The sequence below is a fragment of the Primulina eburnea genome, chromosome 12, assembly GCF_022965805.1.
Source record: "Primulina eburnea isolate SZY01 chromosome 12, ASM2296580v1, whole genome shotgun sequence".
Taxonomy (NCBI): Eukaryota; Viridiplantae; Streptophyta; class Magnoliopsida; order Lamiales; family Gesneriaceae; genus Primulina; species Primulina eburnea.
Window position 1 is genome coordinate 6,651,042 of NC_133112.1, and position 10,576 is coordinate 6,661,617.

Consider the following 10,576-nt stretch of genomic DNA (forward strand, 5'->3'; position numbering starts at 1 on the left):
CAGTTCTACATTCTTTCTTCCCACATCAGCCATTTCTAAGGAAGATATGAGTGTTGCTCTGAATAAATTTTCGGCTTTAGGAGAGGATCTATCTCCATCTTGCTTTAAGAAAATGCAAAAGATGGAATTTCAAGTCTTGGCTGATATTGTTGCCAAATCTACTTGTAAAGGTTGGACCCTTTGAAAGATAGATAAAGGAAAAGGTCCAAGTGATATATGTCATTACTACTGGAACTCAAGTCAATTGGACCTTTGTTTTGTTTAAATATCTTTTAGAAATGGTCTAGAAGAAGAGTTTGACTTGTTTTGCTGTACATATCAATAAACTTCACAAGGATGCTGGTTTTAGATTCACGTATGAAAAAAATGGCACCTCCACTTAAGGATGTAAACGAACCAATCGTTTGTGACCTATTCGAAGCTCGATTCGATAAAAGCTCGTTTGAGCACGTTTATTGAGGTTCGTTAAGATAAACAAACCAAACTCAAGCTTTACAGTATTCGACTCGTTAGCTCGTGAACATGTTCGTTATTAAGTTCATGAGTAATCTTTTAGATGAAAAAAATAATAGTTTTGATATTTGATTTATTGATTTTACATATTATTTATGAAATATATAGAAAAATCTATTAAATTTATTTATTATAATAAAGTAAATTATATATTTAAAGAAAAATATATCATTCTTATTAAAATTTATTATAATAAATTTTAATAAGAATGATATATTTTTCTTTAAATATATAATTTACTTTTTAATTAATTTAATGAAAATTTAAATATATAATTCATATTTATTAGGCTTGTTTAGGCTCGATAAAGGCTTAAATAAGCTCGTGAGTCATGCATATATTCGTTAAATAAAGCTCGAGCTCGGCTCGATTATAAACAAACCAAGCTCAAACATTCAAGAGTTCGGCTTGACTCGACTCGATTACATCCCTACCTCCACTGCTATGCTCGATACTGATAATGTGGTTGCTATTCGACCCAAACCTTTTGTGCCTGAATTTCTTGTTGCAAAGAAGGAAATATCAACAAGAAGATGCTCAAAAGCATAAGAGGATCAAGAGAAAAATTCTCATTGTGGTCAGTGATACTGAGAAATCTGAATCTGAATCAACCTCTTTCAAAACAAACCCCAGTCAAGAAGAGATCCAAACCTATAATCCACATTAATAAAAAAACAGCCTTGACACCAATCCCTTCTGAAAATGACAATCTACCCCTTCACCAAGTTTTCAAACGTGTTGCTACCATTGCAACACAAGTCTCCAAAGCTCCTTTACCCAAAAATACTCCCATTCCTCAACGCCAAAAAGATCGACAACCAGAAGTTCAAGTTCCTTTCTAATTACTCCTAGACCAACAACAGGATTGGTTATTCAAGATCCTCTTCCAGAATCCACACGTTATGGAGTTAAGACTCCAATATCAACTGACAAATGCAATATAAAAATGAACGTTCTCCCTCAAGAACCCAGTGGAAACAGGCCCCAAATTTTCTGTTCAGATGGCCATCGATCTCCACATGGAGGAAATTTAAAGATCAGCTGAAGAAGAGATCTCATACTTTGATGAATGGGTTAAAATTCGCACAGTCCGTTATTTCTCAACATTCGAGAACAAGAATTTTTTCACCATGACCCTAAAATATGAACTAATGGTATTTTCTACCACAAAAATAGATTCCGTCATTGAAGCGATGAATAGAAGACTTACATCTTGTTGAAGCTCAAGATTCAAAAGCTGAGTGTGGCACTGACAGCTCTTAATGAAAATTATGATTTCCAAGGTCCAACTGATTTTTATGAACAAGAACTGATCACTCAAATATCTTTCGATCTCAGAACTGTTGAAATGGAAGTCATGTTCATTGAGAAAAAAGTGAAATAAGATGATGTGGTTGGGATTCCAGATCCATTTAAGGTCAAGACAATTGAGAAACAGACCAAAACCCCTCCAAGGGATGAGGTCTCCAGTGCTCTGCACACTCACCCATACAAGCTATTGTTGTTGTTGTTGTTGTTGTTGTTGTTGTTACTGCTGTTGCACCTGTTCAACCAATGTCCTTGTCACTATTTTCAGTTCGCGCATTTTCAATAGTAGAAGAAATAATTAATTCCATTGTTCAGGAAGCTGATGTAGAAGCTCTTATTGCTGCTCCATTTTCTATTGCTGATGATATGATAGATTCTGTTGAACCTCCTACTGTTTCTATCAACACTGGAAATGAAGAACAAATTATTGATGCTACTAAAGTTCTCCGGTTCTAAGAATCTGTGCTTCCTAGTCTTCAAATGTTCTCCGACGAACATAAAAAGAAATGAGGGAAATAATGTTTGTTGATCCTGAACCTAGTCTGCCTGAGATCTCAGAAGTTGCTCGAATGCCTACTGAACCAAAACTGAAGCTTGATCCATCTTTTGCCTTGGTTATGCACTCCGGACAACCAGAAGACACCTCTTTAGAACAATCAAAGTGTAAGACACGCCTAGCCAAGATCAAAGAATGGATGGATGCATAATCTTGATCTGCTGAAGATCATACTGCTCTAGAAATTGAGATGGAAGATTTCAAGCACAACTACAATAAATCATTGAAATTTTCAAAGACATTACTTTTGAGCAAGATGCAACTAAATCTGCTTTTGACCTATCAAATATAGTCTGACCAAACAAATGTAATCCATAAGTGAAGATTTGACTAGATGAATTTTCAGCTTCCCCATATATCCTCAGTTTCTGACTTGAGCGTCGGAGGGGCTACGCCAGGACACCCTCCGGCCCCCTCCTAACGATATTATTTGTGATTTCAGGCTCGGGACAATTTTGAAACCTGCGTCTGCACTAGTGACACTTGCTAGAATCGGACCCTGAATTTCCCGTGAGTATAACAGTTATTAATCTTGATCTCTTCAATCTCTGGATAGTAGGGTTGACAACCTTTTTGAACACTTATTTGAATTTTTCATTGTGTCAAACCCTTTGCTGAAAAAAATAAGGAATAAGATGCTATAAAAGAGCAGAAGCAGACCAGTTAGACCTTGCACACGATCAAATTGCAAGTGAAAATGAGGAAATCAATGAGAAGGAGTATACTGAATATCAGGAGTTCTTTTTTTTTTTTTTTTTTAACTTTCATTACTACATTCATCTTTTTATCTTGATATTTTCATCTTTCTTGTCTCTGCTTTTATCTCTATATGTTTATAATCTTCCAGGTTTTGATATCACCATAAAAGGGGGAATTGTTAAGGTATTCTTAATTGTGGTGATGTGCTTAAAGAAAAATCAAAACATTAGGGAAACAGAACACTTGCTGAGAAGATATTCATGTAGCAAATCATTATCATACGTTAAGTAAAATTATATTACAACACTTCATAAACAGAAGCAATAAAATTCATTTTAGTAACAACATATCAGACTAATATCAAATCATATTTCCCTTAATAAGAGAGTAGTGTTATCCGTTTTGTATGTATTTTTTTATCAGAAAATGTTCATATTTAGTATGACCGTTCGTACAAAAGTACATTTCATTTAATGACATTAAATGAACCGTACAAGATCGTTTATTACTCTCCTTAACAATGTATAATTTGTTGTTAACCAAAGTGCTTCCGACTACTTAAAACATTTTAGAAGCTAATTTATTTGAAATTTGAAATGTTTAGTCAACCCCCTTCTAAACATATCACCGATCTAAACATAAAGATTTATTATATATATTTTTTATCAATATGTTCAAGCTCGTAATATTTTTGTATCTCATAGAGATGAACATAGTCAAGTTTTCATTTAAGTTTTTATCAAAATTATGCAAATGGATTTTTTTTTGAGCACTATGATATGAAAGACTAGAAGTTTTGTGGAATATATATTTGAAAAGAAAAGAAATCTTCTGTGGAATAATAGCTGTCAGGAAGTAAAGAAACTCACCGGAAATCTAGCCAGAATACATGTACCAAAAGAACCAGAATTCGGGATGGGTTTTCGGCTCATAACTGACCGAAAACATAATATAAAGACAAGCACAAGTAATGAGGGACCACATAAGTCATGTTTTCTTCGGAGACCACAAAAAAAAAACAAAAGGTTCCTCGAAAAATTTAAAGGAGACACGTGAGCTAACTACTCCACTAAATGGTCGATGGATCACTCAACCAACACAACATGACAGACCACCAACTAAGTGGTACACCCACTACAAGATGCTATCGGCCACGTATAAGCAACAATAATTTAAAGAAATATTCACAAGTTTGAAGTCCGAGTTTCAAATTCGAGGGGACTTTTATAATTACAAGACATAAGGAAGTTGAAGTTATCGACCATTTCTTCAATTTTTTTAAATAAATTTGTAATATTTATTTTTCTAGTTAATTTGTTTTGTATTCCAAGCTACGATAAATAGTCTAACAAGTTTATCCTCCTCGATATGAGGTTACTATTGTAATAATATTAATATGTCTGAATAAAATTATTAGGTGTTTTGCCCCTCTTATGTATTATTTTCAAAATTAAATCCATTATCATACACCTCGAGGTAGGAAATGAAACAAGGTTGTGCTAGGTACTATCGAAAGAATCTGTGTCAGGAACCATCGGTTGCGACTATGTAGTTGGGATGTGAGCAGAAGTTTGTAAAACCTGATGAACACGACCCAGTGAGATTTTGGTAAAAAAAAGTATAAGATTTATTTATTTTACAGAAGCATAATGAACCATTAAAACAAATCTAGGCTGGAAACCTTACACACTTGTGGCTTTAGGCGATATGACTCTAGACAGACTCAATATATTAACATCGCCACACACTCGGATCTTAAAAAATAAGAAAAATAAATAAATAGATAAAATGAGTATAATTTATAATTGAGCCAAAATAAAAAACATGAACAATATAATTGGTACATTGAAAACGTGAACGAAGAAAATGAGAATGAACATAAACAATAGGGACATAACAATGAATTATTCTCATATTTCCCCCATTCTAATTTGGAAATAAGTCTAAGGCTACACGTGTGATTGTGATTAGTTAATGCGTATCGCTGTTATGAAAATATGGCGGCCTCATTTTGTTGAATAAAGGATGGATGGTATACATCAGACCACGAGTAGCATAAAGATTTTAGCGAGAAAAATGTTTTTTTAATGCCCTTCGACAGTAGGACAGGAGAAAAATACAGAAATTTCGGTATATCGTGCATATTATATCGAAATATACCGCATGTATCGGTATAACGGTATACCGAAAATTTCGATACGGTATCGGTATATGTTTCTGACATGTTCGGTAATTCGATATATACTGAAATACCGAAAAATTATTATAATAAAATTATTTTGTTTGGATTGTGATGAGATTAACAATATTTTTTAAAAAAAATCGATATAAACGGTATTATACCGATATCGTACCGAAATTGCGGTATACCGAATTTTTTTGGTAAGAACAGTATGTAATTTATGTCATATCAAAATTTCGATATACCGAGACGGTATATCGAAATTTCGGTACGGTATCGGTATTCATTTTTCGGTATCGAAAAATTTCATTACGATATTATTAAAGAAAATCGATATACCGTACCGAACCAGGGCTATTCGACACACACATTTTCTTTGTACATAGATTTAATTGTTATTCGATCGTCGGATAAATAGTTCTGCACTTTTATATTCCAATATAAATTGTTCATGTAACAGAAAACTCATGATTTCTAACGTTACATGAGCAAAAACTTTAAGTTCCTTACTCGTTCTTTTGAAAGCCGTCATCCTGGATTTTCTTTTCGTATGTCGGGGAAACTACCTCACCTTTATACATATACATTCATTTTGATTCAACCTCGGGTCTCTATAAAACAGAATGAAAAGCCGGGTTTTTTTCTAAATTAATTTAAAAAAAATTAATTTCAAAAATAATTAAAAAATATATATATTTGCAAAACTACTTTAATCCACGCTTACGAAGCACGAACGCTCCACGTGGACGAGCGTCCGCTCTTTGTCAGTGCGGACGCTCGCTTACGTGGACGAGCATCCGCACTCGCTTACGTGGACGAGCGCTCGCTTACATGGACGAGCGCTCCTCCACGTAGATATATTATTATTTAATAATTTTTATTATTATATTATTATTTAATATTATTTATTATAATTTTATGATCGTACGTAGCTTTATTATTATTATCATTATTTTTATTATTTTAAATAATTAATTTAATTCGAATATATTATTATTATCATTATTTTTATTATTTTAAATAATTAATTTAATTCGAATATATTATTATTATTATTAATTATTATAATTTTTAATTATTAATTTAGTTCGAATAAAAAATATAAAATATAAATATTTATAATATATGTTAATTATTAAATATTTTATAATATTTGGTTGGATAATTGAAAAATTAGAGATATGAGAGGATTGAAATGAGAAAATTAAAGAGATATGAGAGGATTGAAAGGAGAAAATTAAGGAGAATAAAAATAATAGTCTTTCACTAATACACCAATAAGAGGTTTAATTTTAGTATATAATATCAATGAAACTTACGCTGTATTATAATATTTTCATTTTATTATTAAATTTATATTGTTTATTTTCTATGTAAGCTATTATTATTAATTTAATTTCAATCGTAACATAAAAACTCAAACGACGTAAAGTATATTTATAAATATATTATTATTATTATTTTTAATAATTAATTTAATTCGAATGAAAAATATATATATAAATATTTATAATATATGTTAATTATAATAATAAAAATATATAATAAATGTTAACTCTATTAATAATAATAAACCGATTATATATAACTATATGTTTTACAATTAATTTTTTTTTTATGAAATATGTGTTTATATAATTTTGAGAGAATTCTAAATCGGTCTACCTAAAATATCATTTTGATCAATTGATTTTATGTACGTCTTGAAATAATAATTTAAAAATAAAAAATATTTTTCAATTCTCTCATATCTCTCATATTTTTAATCATCTCATATTTTTAAAATAGAACAATAAATATTTTTTCAATCTTCTCATATTTTAAAAATATTGACTTTATATATGTTTTCTTTCAATCATCTCATATCTCTAATTTTTCAATCACCCGACCAAATAATACAAAATATTTAATAATTAACATTTATTATAAATATTTATATTTTGTATATTTCATTCGAATTAAAATAATAATTAAAATTAATAATAATAATAATAGTAATAATAGTAATAATAATAATATATTTTTATTAAATTAATTATTTAAAATAATAATAAACTTACGTACCATCACAAAATAATATTAAATAATAATATAATAATAAATAATATTAAATAATAATAATAAAAATAATAATAAATGATATTAAATAATAATATATCTACGTGGACGATCGTACATGCTTTGTAAGCGCGGATTAAAGTAGTTTTGCAAATGTAAAGTATTTTTTCAATCCTCTCATATTTTAAAAATATGGATTTTATATACGTTTTCTTTCAATCCTCTCATATCTCTAATTTTTCAATCACCTAACCAAATAATACAAAATATTTAATAATTAACATATATTATAAATATTTATATTTTATATTTTTCATTCGAACTAAATTAATAATAATAATAATAATAATAATAATAATAATAATAATAATATATTCGAATTAAATTAATTGTTTAAAATAATAAATAATAATAATAATAAAGTTATGTACCATCACAAAATAATAATATATAATAATAATATATCTACGTGGACGAGCGTCCGCGCTTAAAAGGAGCGGACGCTCGTCTACGTGGAGCGTAAGCGCGGATTAAAGTAATTTTGCAAAATATTTTTTTTTAAAATTATTATTTTTAAATTAATTTTTTTTTTTTTACATTAATTTCAAAAAAAAAACCCTGAAAAGCCCTGGTGGAAGCACAAAAGGAGAGAGGAAAAGTAGTATCTATAAAAACTAGCATATTATGCATATAAATTCTGAAAAAATTAAAGAGGTTACTATTTTTTAATCTATTAATTTATAATTTCTGAATCTTAAACTAAACCATCATGTTTAAATATCAATGACCAAGCTATTGCTCGTGAGACTTAGCTATCCCGAGTCAAGTCATATCGATGCATAACTTCTCCTTAATTATTCAATTCTTGCTATTTACTTTTGAAAAATTCGTCCCCGTCTATCAGCAAATGTCTAAGTGCCACACAAATTACGTCGAAGTAAGTTTAACGTTTGAAACATTCGGATGTACATATAAAAAGAAGTCATATTTATATTTGAATCATTATTTTTTCACATTGTTTAACTCGTGAGATGAGATAATAAGTGATGTATGTCTTAAAATTTTAGTCGTTCATTGGGTTAAACGAACGTGGATGATCAACTAATGTGTATATATATATATATATCGTCCTCCATAATGGTTTTATTTTACTTTCTGAATATGTTTTTTATTTATTTAACTTGAACAAGCGATCAATTTATATATGGCACTCAATTACGTCAACTTTGTACAGTGGACCGACGGCTAGCAGTCGCTAATTTTCCAAGTTTTTATCAGTCGGCCTTTGGAAAATTGGTGTTTTTGAACTAGAAACCAACGAAGAGTTAGCGCACAATATTTGAATTTTGAGCTATAAACTCCACAATTAATTCATGTTTGGATTTGGTATTTGAATTTTATTATATAGATAGAATCTCTGTTTAATTGATGGCTCATTTTTTTAGTTGTAAGCATTGAAAAACTGGTTTTTCAATTAATTAAATTTAAGCTATATATGATTTGTTGAATGATCTCCGAAATCGATTATTTTTGTTTGAAATTAATTATGGATTTTTTTATTGGATATAATCTATAAAGGTTTAGGAATAAACGACCAAAATTAACTGAGCTTGAATTTGATATTTGTACTCGTTACATCATGTTCAACTTCCATAGGCTATTTTGAATAAGAACTATAGAGTATTGAATAAATTAAACTGAAATTAAATAGTATTGTTTGCACGAAAAATTGCGCAGACGAGTCAGACACGAAATCATGTCAAAGTCGTGAAATCCAACTTCTAAATCAAACGATGTGAGCCATGAATCGGTTGTTAATTCTAACTCTTTCTATAAACGTTAAGAACCAGAAAATAATAAATTAAACTCAAATTAAATAGTATTTCCCTTTCACGAAAAATATAATTAATTTGGATGTTTTGTGTGGAAAATTTATTCGCACAAGTGAATAGTATATATTTTAAGCAATAGAGTGTGAATGAATGTATAACAATTAAGGTGAACGACAGCTATGCAGCTCCCCTATTCATTGTAACTTCCTTTTCTTATATATATATATATACACACACATTTACTGCACGCTCTCTCTATATATTTATGCGAGCATCAATGAGGGTAATACTCATATATTGAACGTATAATTTTTTTTTTATGTTTTATCACATTCAATAGATGAGTGTCAAATCATCGGTACTCATATAATTATACATGATAAGTGTACCACATATCAAAATATTATATGTATGTCTATTTCTATACTATATATTAATGTTGGGCCTAATAGAGACAAAATAAACACCAACTTTTTTTTTTTCCATTTTGCCCTTATGCCATTCTAATATTACAATTTTGTTTTTTGTTTTTTTGAAATTTTAAAAAACAATTTTATTTTTATTTTTTAAATTTCCAACAATTAAAATAGCACTTTAGTCTCTCGATATTTTGTCAAATTTCACTTTATTCTCTCTGTAATTATAAAAAAGACCGTACACACACGCACCACGTGTGCAGAGTAACTAGTATATATAATAGACTCGAGACCTACGTCATTTTCGGGACAAATGATGTTACTAGGCTAAGATGCGTGTGACTTAACTTCTTCAATTTTGTTTCTCTTGAAAATATCTCACGACTTTAGGTTTTGCATCTGGATCAATTGAAAAAAGTGAAAAGATTCGATTTAATGAATTTCCAATATCTTAATCCAAATACAATCTACAAGTCATGTGGCTTAACTTCTTCTATTCTATTTTGTTTTTACTTGAAAATATTACTCACGACTTTAGGTTTGCATCTTGAACAATGGATAAAAGTGAAAAGATTCGATTTAATAAATTTTAAATACCTTAATCCAAATACAATCTACAAGTGTATACATATATGTATTTAGAGTAGGTCTCTTGTGAGACAGTCTCACGAATATTTATATGTGAGACGGGTCAACCCTACAGATATTCACAATAAAAAGTAATATTCTTAACACAAAAAGTAATATTTTGTCATGGATGACCCAAATAAGAGATCTATCTCACAAAATACGTCCCGTGAGACTGTCCCACACAAGTTTTTGTCATGTATTTCTCGGAGCAGCTTTTAATATATTGACTACTCTTTGTTTTTTGGAAAAAAATCGAAATTTAACTTCAACTCACTTGACGGGCACCGGCCCCCCCTTAATTTGCCTGCTTTCAGCACTCAACCGTCTAATTTAATGTTTTTTTCCCTACTTTTTCAAAGTGCGCATATTTTGAAGAATTGTT